Source organism: Triturus cristatus, chromosome 7, assembly GCF_964204655.1.
Source record: "Triturus cristatus chromosome 7, aTriCri1.1, whole genome shotgun sequence".
Taxonomy (NCBI): Eukaryota; Metazoa; Chordata; class Amphibia; order Caudata; family Salamandridae; genus Triturus; species Triturus cristatus.
The window spans coordinates 1,225,930,812-1,225,942,822 of NC_140590.1; the positions used below are offsets into that span (position 1 = coordinate 1,225,930,812).

General features: G+C 45.2%; 1 protein-coding gene across 1 annotated transcript in view; it reads left to right on the forward strand.

Annotated features, from left to right (window-relative positions):
- The window catches only part of LOC146811661 (serine protease 27-like), a 333,108-nt gene that overhangs the window by 98,937 nt on the left and 222,160 nt on the right, over nucleotides 1-12,011 (forward strand). The window lies entirely within an intron of this gene.

Sequence of the window (12,011 nt, forward strand, 5' to 3'; positions counted from 1 at the left end):
CCTTCAAGGAGCATTTTAGACGGGTTCATGAGAACCACGTTGTGTCTATTTTACTGCTGTTAATAAAAGAGAGGAGAACTCTGTGAAGCGGTTATTTTAACCCAATTAAAAAAAAAAAATGGGATTTGTTTTTCGACATGACTTGTGTATTTCGATTCCTTTCATGCCACGCGTCCTGTGTGCTCCTGCTTGAAATCTGGCCTGTGACTTTGAAAAGTTCCAGAGCTCCACTTTTGTTCCCTGCCCAGACCAGCAGAGGCCAGGACATTTGAAGATGAGGTTCCCCTTATTTCACCAGCTGTGTTCTAGCATTGAAACAACACTGCCTTTTCTGTTCCACATCACACCAGTTTCAAACAAGCATTGGTAAATTCATTAGGTTTCGCGTATCTGATTAATAATACTTTTTGGGGGTTGTAAATTTTAGCTTTTTGAGCAGTTTTGCAATATAAGTTACTGAAACTTTGTAAAAGTGTTATGACTAGTTTGTTGAGAAAGGCAATTTGTGCTGTGACAGAATTGTTCACACTATTATGGATTTGCTGCATTTGCCACATAATCCATCATAAAATGCACTATCTGCAGATTTAAAAAAATAAAAAAAGTTTCTAGTCTAAACGGTTCAAAAGTTACTGAAAACGCAGGGATGTGCAGTGGAATGCCCTTTGCAAGGGTTGACTGGTCACCTTTCTGTTGCTTAATGCTATATGTGGGCATTGAACCGGTACTAATGAACTGAAACCTGTGCCCAGACAGTGCTAACAAGTGTAACACGTGCTGAAGGTCAGCCCAAGTTTAGAGATGGACACCTCCCCCAGCAGGCACATGTATCCTTGCTACACCTCTGCATATGCTGTGCTTAAAGCGCCCTCTGTCAGAAGGCTGAAGAAAGCAAGGCTCTGAGTAAGTGTGTAATAACGCGGATGTGGCGAAACGGCGAGAGTTGGCAACTTTTGAGCTGGGGAACCAGGTCCAGGTCTCTTTGTGAGCTCAACATCCTGCAATTCTCAGCAAATTACTCAATCTCCCCATGCCTAGCAAAAATATCTGTGTCATCGTGTAATGTAACTGGTGCTCAAACAAAGTGCTACAATACCTTCAAGCCAATCGCACTGTTTAAACTAAAAAAATTAGAGTGCAACACACTCATAGGCACGTAAGCAACCTTGCAACCTCTAGTAAATGTAAGTGCTAGCCTTTAATGTATGTCTGATCTTGCTCCTTATAAATAATATTACAATGCACGCTTCAAATGTATGCTAGAAAGCACATAAATCAAACGTGTGGTTTCCTAACACATTTATGCAGTTTGCCAGCTTGCTTTAAACCACTCTTATTTTATTTGAAAGGAGTCACAGCCCCAAAAGCGTATAAAAGCATAGACATTAGAAGCACGGTTCCCAAAACGGTGCACCAGTAGATGCACGTGCCACGTGTTTCTGGTTTTGTTGTATACACATTTTTTTATATAGCGTGAACTCCACTGGAAGGTATAGGAGTGCTTTTACATGAGCCCCAGTTACGTTACACAAACACACATTTTTTTTTTTTTTTAATATCTTTTTATTAACAATAGGAATCATCAACACCAGGCACAGTACTTCGTTACAATATATTCTTATCTTACATGGCTCCCAAACAAGTGAAAGTATACATTGTGTTGTCAAGGGGCGATTCGTGTCATGCCTGCAACAATTCATCTTGAGCTGGGGTCAATGGTGGGGTACAGATATCCCCCCCTATAAGCATTCCAGTCTGTCAAACACACATTCTTAATTGTTGGCACGGTGAGATTAAATAATTTTACCAAAAATACAAGATGATCAGGCTGCGCTGAGAACTTTACGCTGGTTTAAGAGTTTTAAAGTTGTCTGCTTTGGACTTGCAACCCTTATGTAATCTCGGTGGTCGCTTTTAGTATATGTGTGATCCTGCTCTTCCATTTCTAAAGCGTTTGCATTTCCTCTTGTTTAAAATGTTAACCGATGCCGGTAGGCTGACCTTTAAAACGGGTATGTACGCGCACAGAAAATAAATTGAGCATAAATTTGTCAACTCCAAGTGCATAAGGCACGCAAAGATACATTTTAAAGATGAGGATGCCAAAGGCTTGCAAAGATGAATTTTAAAGACTACGATGCCAATATGCGAACAAATGTGTGTTGGCAGAGTAACTGAATGGAAGGCCTAAATGTGTGCTCAGCCAAAAAGCTAATATGTAAATAATTGCTATAAAAGTAAAAAAGCACTCTTTAAATGCGTACAGTCTGAGAAAGGTAACTAAATGTTGGACTAGGTAATAAAACTGTAAGATAACAAGGGTACAAGGGTAGCTAGTGAAATTTAAGTATGATGTGTGGCACAGTTGAGCTCTGTTGCATAAAGCAGCATATTTAATTGGTGACTGGCCTCCCCCGCGACCTCCAGCCACACCCTGACCCCCCCACCATCCCTGCCCCCCCCCACCCGCGAGCCATGCCAGCCGCAACTGGAATACGGTCTCTGCTGGTAGATCCGAGATAGTTTGTATTCACCACATGCTCTGCTGACAAAGACCACATGGCATCACTCTGAGCTGGATGGGGTGGCACAGCTTCATTACATTGCCCCAGTATGTATGTGGCTGAAAATTATTTCTGCAGCATGGTGCATTACAGGTGATGTGATCTTAGTGTGAAAATAAGTAAAGTAAGATTGACAAGGCCACTATTGTGAAGACAGGGCCTGCAGCTTGGTAGCACAGCACACTTGCTGCTTAGATGCATTGTAGCCTTCCCTACTAGAGCATGCCCCCGGATGCTATCTGGGGCGCTATATTGCGTGACTAATAGATTTTAGTGGGATGATGTGATCACCACCACTGTAAAGGCGTTAGTCTAACCCCTGATGTGCGATAATTGGCAGGGCTGACTCCGCTAAAGAGCATGTGAGAGGCTTTGTGATTGACAAGTGTCATGAGTGATGAATAAAGTGTTTAAGGAGGTTGATGTGCTGTTATTGCAAAGTGGGAGATGGCTTGAAATGGTGGGCACAGCCCGTATGCCCCCTATGAGGAAGCCGCCCCTGCCTGTTGTCCACCCTAATATGCTTTGCAAATTGGGCCAAGATTAACCCTTTCTTGACTTAACTCTCATGATTGCGAGGATGAGCGGTCACAGGCTTCTCAGGGAGGTAGCATTGGGTGCAAGAACGGAACTCTGAACTCAACGGTCAGCCCACAAACACAAAGTATTGTTCAACCCCTCTGCTAGTATTTTAAGTAGAGTACTTTAATCACACAGCGTTGCTGAAAACCATACGTTCCAAATTTGGCTCAGTTGTATACACCCTATGAGATCTAATGAAATGCAAATATTCCTATGCTGCCTGATTCTTTCCCCCTTTTCTCTCGCATGTGGCCCAGGAAAATATATTGGTCCTGCCTTAAGCTAGGCAGTGGTGAAGATCACTAGTGATTACCCTAAAGATTTTACCATATGTCACTTAAACTGTCTTTTGGCTCAGTGGGTCTGTGCTGGCTTTGGTTAGCTTAAGCAGCAACAGTTTCTCTCAGCTAGCTTTCAGGCACAGTCTCTCAGTGTAGGAAAGTGGAATATTATGTGATATGGCTGGTTAGCCTTACCATGTAATATTATCAGAATACCCCAAAGATGGTCCTTGGATTCACAATAATAAATCCTTAGCGATCAAAACCGTTGGCTCATAGATGCAGTAACCAAAATGTTTGATCTATGAAATCGGTGGCATTGAAGCAAGGCCTCAAATTCTACTCCAAGGGCGCCTAAACTCAAGAGGACCTGATTGCACTTCATTTATTAAGATCGCATAAATCAGGACAAGAAAAAAAAATAATAATAAATCCTTAGCTCAGTCCTGGTAGTGTCAAACAGCAGTCGGGCTTAACTAGAGGAACATGTATTAAGTATTACAGAGTAACAACATGGACGATAAGTAATTGACAAGACTAGAGAGAAGGCAAACACCAATTTATAACAATAGTCTATTTTTATCTTAATTTAGACCCCAAAATGAACGGAATAAGCTACTTACAACCGAAGATATAGATTTTAGAAGCAATATTCAATTGGTGAAGTAAAATCCATAGACCAGATAGCCTAGGGGTCAATGGCAAAAAATACTAGCGACAATTGGTCACTTGCAGGTTGAGTTACTTGGAACCCCTACAAGGTTGAGGTCTTGAGGGCCCCATCAGCAGGCCATGACAGTCAGATCACCATTACCTAGCTCATGGAGTCAAGTCCAGAGTTGTCCTGGCTGTCCTTGGTGCTGAATGAGATCCGCGCTGGAGCTGTTTTTACTGCATATACGATGCTGCAAAAAACAGAATGCAAAAACACAACCGATACAGAGCTACTGATGCTGGAAGATGGTTGCATGGCGTTCCCTGTAGATGCAGCGTTCATTGTGAGTGTTGGTTACCTGATTGGTGACCAACAAACCTTGGCAGCTGTAAGCACAGAGAAAAGGTACTGGAACTTCATTGGGTCCGGGGGTTGTAATGTAGCGGCCTGTATCTTCGGGGCTGGTGAGGCTTCAACTTCCACAATGCACTAGACCAACTGGATTTGGGTGATACCACAGAGGGCCTGCTGGATCCGGCGATTGTTTTTATCTGCGGTTTGCAGCGGTCTACTGCCACTAGCCCAGGAGAGATTGAGGGTGCTTCTTGCTTCCACAGGGGTCCCTCTCTTCGGGAGTGCCGAGTTTTAGCCAAGGATGAGGGTCATCAATACATTTCCAAGTCTGTTGCCTCTGGAACAGAGTATCCCTCTTTTGCTTTGGTGCCGTGAGCAAAGTACTGTTGTTGGGCGCCACAGGTCTCCTATTGGTCCTTCCTTGATGCAAGATGTTCAGATCTCAGGTTCTGGTGTCAGGGGTCCCTTAAATCCTAGATTTAGGGGTATTCGGGGTCTGAGAACTAGCAGTCAATGGGCAGCTAGTCTCAGCTGCTAATCTGCCCCGGAAGTGACCACATCCAGGGCTGTAGGTCACCTATTCAACCCAAAACCCACTATTTCTGACCTCCTTAAGATGGCAGAATTCTATTTTAGGTGTACAGATCAGGCTGCCCACCCACGAGGCCTCCTATTGGCTTTTCCTTGATGCAGGTCAGTCATATCTCAGGTTCTGGTGTCAGGGGACCCTTAATTCCTAGATTTTGGGGTGTTAAGTGTTATCACAGATTTGCAATATAAATAAAAACGGACTGCTGTGCTGGGCGGAAGTGTCGTCCTACGCGAGGTGCCTGGTGGAGTTGGAGGACGGTGTGGCGCCTATGGAGTCCACTTGCTATGCCTGCACTGTCTCCCCTACTGGCCAGAGGAGAGCGTGGTGAGTTGCATTGCTGAGGGCAGGCGCAACAGCCCCTGTGCGAGGTGCAGCGCTCACCACAGTGCGACCGGAGCGACTGAAGCGTCTTGTACTGGATGCGGGTGCTGGGCACTGGGAGGCCCCACGAGACTTGGGCTCGGAACACCGGAGCAGTGGTTCCCGCCTGCACAGAGCTCCAAAGAAGGCGGGTGCGGGCGAAGTTTCCGCCATATTTGCTCGAGCGCCGCTGGAGCCTTCTGCTGGACCACTCACTACTGCACCTGGGATGGGAGCTGCCCGGCGCAAAGAAGCTGCAGCAACGCTGGGTACTTCCCCCCCCCTCCCCCCCCCCCCAGTGGGGCGGTAAATTCTGATTGCGTGAAGTGTTGGCTCAACGCTGCGTGTGGCCTGAGGGGTAGACAACTGATGAGGGGGAAACCTCTTTTATGTGGAAGTGCTGCATTATGTGAGGCACGCTGGTGACTTTGCTGCAAACTAGTCCTGTGGTGTCTGCTAGCTGCCCCAGGTGGAGTCCTCTGAGAGTGGACGGTCGTGGCGCCACTGCACCAGTGGTTGTGCTGGGCCCTTGCGGGGTGGATGTGCCCCACGGGGGTAGTGGAACAGAAAAGACTTTCCTTGCCTGTTTTACTGCCTCACTGTTTGCTGGCTGTGTGGGACGCCTTGTGAGCTGCAATTTGTACTGGAGGGACTCTTGTTGAGAACAGGGCTAAAAGTACACAGGGCGACGAAAAAAACTCATCCCTGCCTCGTTCCTACCACCCTGAGAGAGGACTACAACCCCCAGGGTGCAACACTACCACTGCAGCTGTCGCGAGTGAGGGGGAGATGTGGTCATCGCACATAAAGCACTGCCTCACCACCCGCGACGCGGGACGAAGCCTGGGCCAAGGACGGGCCCGTCTAAGCCCATCGGAGACCGGAAGATACAGGGCTGGGCCACCCCTCTAACGTGTGGATCGTAAGCATTGTTTCTGGCAGTTTTTGTCAGTCGGTATCTGGCTGTAGGTTAATAATGAATAAGCACAAGGTGGGTGTGGGCTCAGGAGTCGTGGGGACACTAGACGCATTTCTGTCTAGGGCCGAATCAGCACTAATTCATGAGGGCCAGCAACAGAACGAAGGCTGTCGCTAGAACACAAACCACCACGAAGTAGCACAGTGTTGTCGCCCTTTCCTGAGCATATTGCCACCGATGATGGATCCCCACAATCTAAACAGACCCCCCTGGTATGTTTGCACACTCAACTCTCCAGCTGGGAAAGCCCAGCCCCCACCGCCAAGACCCCTACGGTCCTTACGAGGAGACAGAAGTCGAGTCAGGTCTGTGGTGGGGAACCTCCATTGGGGAAAAAAAGAAAGCTCGAGGTCCCTCGAAGCCTACTCAACAGGTATCAAGAGCTGCTAAACGCAAGACGGGCGATAATGGGGGTGAAGGCAGTGTAAAGCCCAGCAATGCCCACGAAAATCTATGTACCACAAGTGCTACCGCTACTACATCTGATCTACTTTCATGTGTGTTAGAGGACGTATTTTTTACATGGATAGAAAAGAACTTCTGAGCCTTGATGAACCCGCTACTAGAAAAACTGACTCTGATCGAGTGAATTTTGGAAAGAATAGAGCAGTATACCTTTAGTGCTCTGTCACTTAATCCTAGTGTGCAGCAGGGAGAAGAGATGGGTTCACAGCCGGTGACCAGAACAGATCCCAGGGCACCCCTAAATACAGTACACTGCCGCCCTCCCCCAGCCGCAGTAGCACCCGTGTCTAACCAAACTACCCATCTTACCCCAAGTATTGTACCACACTCCGTAGCAGCAACAGTGGGTGACACCCGTACTCTGGCTCCTCAACAACGTGCTACCAACAATTTGCATGCCACTACATTTTTTACATCTCCCCCCAGATGCGACACCCTACACAGTCATTCTTGCCAATGTTCCTGTGTTACCGCCCGCTTCCCAGGAACACTGATCCTCATTGAGGAATAGGGCCCTACATTTGTTGACCGCTAGGACTGGTATTAAGCATGACCTCTTCTTAGATTTCAAAATGGCCTGAAGAGTACCTTGGGTTGGCAAATCTCACAAGTCCATGTCCGGCGACTGTGTGGTTCTAAGCTTTGGGTCCCCGGGCCTGGTAAAGCACATTTTGGACAGGGCTGGAAATTGACATATTGAGACGGACGACATTAAAATTCTCCCTCTGGGCTTTTTTTTTTAATCAACCGACTGTAGATAGTGGGCGCAGCGTGTGGAGGTTGGTACCCCAACCTAGTGGTCAACATAACAATCCAATTCCCACACGTAACCGTTTTGATATTTTTGCCTCTTTAAACGATGTTGATTTGACTTGGACCAAATATCAGCCCATCCTTTTTAAACACTCAAGAATATAGAGGACATTGCGAGAACGACTTAGATCTAAACACTCACAACAATGAGGAACCTACTCCATACAGGAGTTCCAAACATGTAGGGGTTGAACACGGGGGTGGTATTAACACCTTGACGGATGTAGGCCAAGAATACAGGGGTGGCATCAACACCTTGGGGGAAGCAGGCTGAGATGGGGTGGACATGAGCAGGGTAGTGAGGGAGGAGAATCCACCTGTAACCCCCTCAGAATAGTTCCCTGCGTCCACCAGTATATCTAGCGTGGAGGACTCGGCCAATGCTCACATTCCCACCCCCTTAGCCATTCTTGACACTCCAAACCAAGGATTTAAAAAAAAAAACTTGTCACTAGTTTGTTGGACCATAGCGGGTCTTTCCTCAAAAACTTCCTCTACTGAATGGTCTGCTTTTATTAACAGCTACGATATTTGAGCATTCCAGGAGACCTGGGCATTAGAACAAATGTATCACCCTGGGTTCCTAAATTTTTTTAAACCGGCTTTGGAGTGACAGAGGGGCAGACCCTCAGGGGGACTTGTCATCTGGGTCAGACAGCAATCTGGTTACTCAGTGGATGAAGTTCAGATTGATAGTAGGGACATTATGGTCATTAGACTCTGGATGGCAAATGTAACAGATACACTGGTCGTTCATGTTTACGCAAGAGGGACTCCAGGGGGTAGAGGCTCTAGCACAGTTGCGCTCTTAGATGTTTTTTTAGATCAGCATAAGGGATGCAGTAATTTGGTAATCGCAGTGGATTTTAATTTCTCCTTCGAGCCCTTAGATTACAAGGATTACAACCTTTGTGACGAGGAGGATATACAATGGGACATTCCGTCCCTTGAACTTCCACCTATTAAAAGATTAACCGAGGCTGCATTACAGCTAAAAGGGCTATGTTTGGAACGGGGAGTAAGGGCAGGGAATGGGAGGTCTAATTCAGATAGGCGGGGCTCTCATACATTTAATATTGGGCTGAGCAGTAGCCGTATAGATTATATTCTACTCAACATAGAATTTTGGTCCTCCCTACTGGATATGGTGGTACTGGAGCGGATTGAAAGTGATCACAACCCTCTTGTACTGTTATTGCAGGTACGAGGTCTTCCCACTTATAATCATCAGGAAACTGTGAAGACAACAGTAGAAGTTCAGCTCACAAACGATTGCAGGAGAGTCAAATGGGCCAATATTATCGGCAATGAAGGGCACCTAGAACAGAGGAAGGGGCTGGTTGAGTGCTCGATAGCTACCCTCCACAACTGTGACACCCAGGAGGATATATATTCAACTATCCCACAGGTCCACAACGATCTGTTTACCAAACTCAAAACATTTTCCAATAAAAAAATAAATAAACAGAGAAAAGAAACGTGCTCAATGGTAGCCACCTGGTACAATAAATCTTGCAGAGAGGCATACAGGACATTATCAAGAGCCATCAGACTAAAGAGCATGGAAGATATTAAAAAGGCAAGAGCAGGGTATAAGCAAATTTTATCACAAGCTAAAAGGGACTGGGATGAAAATCGTTGGCAAGATTTGCTTACTGCTAGCAAGGGGAAAAACATGGCTAACTGTTGGCACCTTGTCAAATGGGGTAGTGGCAAATCAAATCAAGCTCCAGTTAACCATGTCTCACCGGAGCTGTGGACCTCGCATTTCGAGGCCCAGTTTGCTGTCACTAGAGCCAGTACAGACCAATTTTATATGCCCAATCCTACTGGGACACTGCACTACTCCCGGTTCGTAGTCCAACGTGTACCTAAATTAATGCCGAAAGGCAGGGCTCCTGGCCTAGACTGCATACCGGTGGACCTCTTTATGCACGATGAGGACAACTGGGTGACCTACATTCAGCTATTCGCCAACGCTATAGCTAGTGGCGCCTCTATTCCTGAAACGTGGTCTGGAGCAGTAATCGTCACGATTTTCAAAAAGGGGGACCGATCTAAACCTGGCAATTATAGGCCAATAAGCCTTATTGATTGTATTAAAAAAAAAAAATTGCCAGGTTGTTGATATGTAGAATCCAGATGTGGATAGACGATACAGATTTTATGTCGCCACTACAGGCACCATAGACCAGGTATTTAGGTTCATGATTATTTATTGGCGGGTAGTTATGATAGGAGGGGGCATTATTTATGCAGCTTTTATTGATCTTAAATCTGCTTTTGATTTGGTGCCTCGCACTAATATGTGGAGAGTTTTCCTGGATATGGGGATACCACCTGAAATTCTGTCTCTCTTAGTCACCCTACATGACTCTAACTACGCTCAAGTTCGCTGAGGCATGCAGGGGGAAGTCACGGATAAGTTTATAATTTCCAAGGGGGTTCGTCAGGGGTGCGTCCTCGCACCAACCTTGTTTTCTTTATTTTTTAACAGGGCTGTGCAGTATTTTTCCTAACTATCCCACGGATGCACCTACTTTAGCAGGTATGAAGATACCCCTGTTAATGTTCGCGGATGACACCCTTATAATTTCTAAGACCCAGAAAGGGTTGCTAGGTTAGAGGAGTTTTGCCGCGATCATGAACTGGTGGTAAACGTGGAGAAGACCAAGTTTATGATTCTCCACAAAAGTAAAGCTGTAAAAGGGAGAGGCTTTATGAATAACGTCCGTCCACGGCAGACAGATGTTTTTACGTATCTGGGAATTACTTTAGGAAGGAAACTAAATTGGAAGCCCCAAATCGATATGCTGGCTCTCAAACTTGCCCAATTAACAGGAGTACTGATGAAAGAACTGAGACTTTCTCATACCAAGCCAGCGGCTCCAGTTCTAAAGATTTATAAAACCAAAATCAGCACTTCGGTACTATACGGGGCGGACCTGTGGGGTTTTGAGGACTTAGCTCCACTTACTTCAGCCCAAAACAAATTTGTGAGATACTTATTTGGTCTCCCACAATCTACACCATTGTTGCCTCTTTATTTAGATTTGGGCTGTAGTAAAATTGAGGACATAGCTCGCTTCAGACTCATGGCTTATTGGAGAAGGCTTTGGGTTACCCCCGAACTGGCCCTGTATGCCCAAGCACTTCTCGAAAGCAGTGGGGCAGATTGCTCACGTAAGATCTCCTGGTTAAGAAGGGCAAAAGACACCTTGAGGGACATGGGGTTAAGTAGTTTATGGGAGGATCCCGCAGAAAATCTTTTCCCCTCAAAGAAAGAGTTCAAGGCAGCATACTGGAATATGGTAATGGTGAAGCGCTTTTCATCATTAACAAGGCCTACCTTGACGAGGGATTTCTTGGAACTCAAACAAGAGTCCAAGTATGAAAGTTACTGGGACCTCATTATTGTACCTAATGATAGGAAACTGTATCACAAGTTTAGAGTGGGTTCCCTCCCAATAAAATCCTTCACTTGTAAATGACATCCCCTGAATGACGACAAATGTAATGTATGCCCATTACAGAAGGAAACAATAGCACATGTTTTGTTTGTCTGCCCAGCTTATAAGCCTCCAAGGAACAAATGGCTCAAACCTATTTGTCTGATTTTGGGTACTAGGTCAGGCGTGGAGGCACTAAGGACTTTGATGTCTGAAACTAATGAGCCCATAGTGATCGCTGTTGCTAAATTTCTGCGATGGATGTGGGTCATTAGAGCAAAAACGATGAGGGCACCATAGTGAGTTATATTTTATTAATATTTTTAGCAAATAACTGTCTTATGGTTGTCCCATCATTGTGTCAACGTATGTGAAATCCCCTTACCCTTGTAATGTGATAGCACTGTTACCTTTATGGGGCTAAACAACGTGACCAAACTGTGAAAGCTCTGTTTATGGTGAACACCAGTGGTTTTAAAGCAAACATATATATATTTATTTATTTTTAAACTTTTGATAAGTATTCTATAATTGTGACATTATTTGAAGTTTTACTGACATGGATTAATCAAATTACTTTTAAATTATGAAGTTGCCAGTCCTTTTATCTATTGTTGTATGATGTCTTTAATGATTATGAAAATCGAAATAAAGACAAATTGATGATGATGATGATGAATAAATAAAGCAGCATATAACCATGGGCAAGTACTCATGTTATTGACCACTTGAACAAAGAACAAAACCACCACTTTAGTGTGTCAAGTGACTCTTCCCTGCAAATCGAGATTGAATCACCTATATCAAAAAAGACAATCCGTATATATGGTCAATGACTCCATCATCAAAGCGAATTACATGTTGGGAGAGTCAATATTATCCACAACCAAAATTAAAAAACAGAACAAAATCCTGGA